The following is a 1,806-nucleotide window of genomic DNA, read 5'->3' on the forward strand; positions in this document are numbered from 1 at the left end:
TACAGTAATCAAAACGGTGTAATACTGGCATAAGAATACACATGTCAGTGGAATAGAATTTACAGTCCAGAAATAAACCCACACATTTATGGCCAACTGGTTTTTGATAAGGGTGTCAAGACAATTCAATGGAGGAAGAATAGGTTTTTTAACAAATGGTGCTGGGACAACTGAATAGGTACATGCAAAAGAATGAAGTTGGACCCCTGCTTTATACCATATATAAAAATTGACTCAAAATGGGTCAATGCCTAAATGTAAGAGCCCAAAGTGTAAGACTCTAGGTAGAAAATGTAGGATTATACAATGGTTTCTTAGATACCAAATACAAAGTGACAAAGAAAAAAAAATAGATAAATTGGACATCAAAATTAAAAACTTTTGTGCTTTGAAGGGCATTATCAAGAAAGTGAAAAGGCGACCCACTGAATGGGAGAAAATATTTGCAAATCATATATATGATAAAGGACTTAAATTGAGAATATATAAAGAACTTTTACAACTCAATAATAAAAAAGACAACACGGACATTCCCTGGTGGTCCAGTGGTTAGGACTCCGCACTGCCACTGCAGGGGACCCAGGTTCAATCCCTGACTGGGGAACTAGTATTCCGCAAGCTGCCTGGCCAAAAAAAAGACAACACAATTAAAAAATGGACAAAGATCTGAATAGACATTTCTCTGATGAGAGATCCAAGTTGGCAAATAAGCATATGAAAAGATGCTTGACATCACTAGTCATTAGGTAAATGAAAATCAAAACCACAGTGGGGGATTTCCCTGGCAGTCCAGTGGTTAAGACGCTGAGCTTCCTATGCAGGGGGCATGGGTTCGATCACTGGTTGGGAAACATTTTAGTTTTTTATTGAAGTATAGTTGATTTACGACATTGTGTTAGTTTCTAGTGTACAGCAAACTGATTTAGTTTTATATATATTCTTTTCCATTATGGTTTATTGCAGGATATTGAATATAGTTCCCTGTGCTATACAATAGGACCATGCTGTTTTTATATTTTATATACAGTAGTTTGTATCTGATAATCTTAAACTTCTAATTTATCCCTCCCCAACTCCCTTTCCCCTTTGGTAACCATAAGTTTGTTTTCTATGTGAGTCTGTTTCTGTTTTGTAAATAAGTTCATTTGTATCATATTTTAGATTCCACATGTAGGTGATATCATATGTGATTTGTCTTTCTCTGTCTGACTTGCTTTACTTAGTATGAGAATGTCTAGGTCCATCCCATCCATGTTGCTGCAAATGGAATTATTTCATTCTTTTTTTTTTCATTCTTTTTTATCGTCTTTATCTATTCATCTGTTGATGGACATTTAGGTTGCTTCCATGTTGGCTATTGTAAATAGTGCTGCAATGAACATTGGGGTGAAAGTATCTTTTTGAATTAGAGTTTTCTCCAGGTATATGCCCAGGAGTGGGATTGCTGAGTCATATGGTAGTTCTATTTTTAGTTTTTTGAGGAACCTCCATACTGTTCTCCATAGTGGCTGCACCAATTTACATTCCCGCTAACAGTGTAGGAGGGTTCCCTTTTCTCCATACCCTCTCCAGCATTTATTATTTGTAGACTTTTTATGATGGTCATTCTGACCAGTGTGAGGTGATACCTCATTGTAGTTTTGACTTGCATTTCTCTAATAATTAGTGATGTTGAGCATCTTATCATGTCCCTCTTGGCCATCTGTATGTCTTCTTTGGAGAAATGTCTATTTAGGTCTTCTGCTCATTTTTTGATCGGGTTGTTTGTTTGTTATTGAATTGTATAAGGTGTTTGTATATTTTGGA

The 1,806-nt window shown here is 35.9% G+C and overlaps 1 non-coding gene across 1 annotated transcript; it reads left to right on the forward strand.

Annotated features, from left to right (window-relative positions):
- The first annotated feature begins 531 nt into the window (after nucleotides 1-531).
- TRNAG-GCC (transfer RNA glycine (anticodon GCC)) lies at nucleotides 532-604 on the forward strand. The gene has a single exon. It is a non-coding gene; the product is annotated as a tRNA-Gly (tRNA).
- Nucleotides 605-1,806: the final 1,202 nt, after the last annotated feature.

This window comes from Aethalodelphis obliquidens, unplaced genomic scaffold (genome assembly GCF_003676395.1).
Source record: "Aethalodelphis obliquidens isolate GAN/ISIS:26980383/991018 unplaced genomic scaffold, ASM367639v1 scaffold47, whole genome shotgun sequence".
Taxonomy (NCBI): Eukaryota; Metazoa; Chordata; class Mammalia; order Artiodactyla; family Delphinidae; genus Aethalodelphis; species Aethalodelphis obliquidens.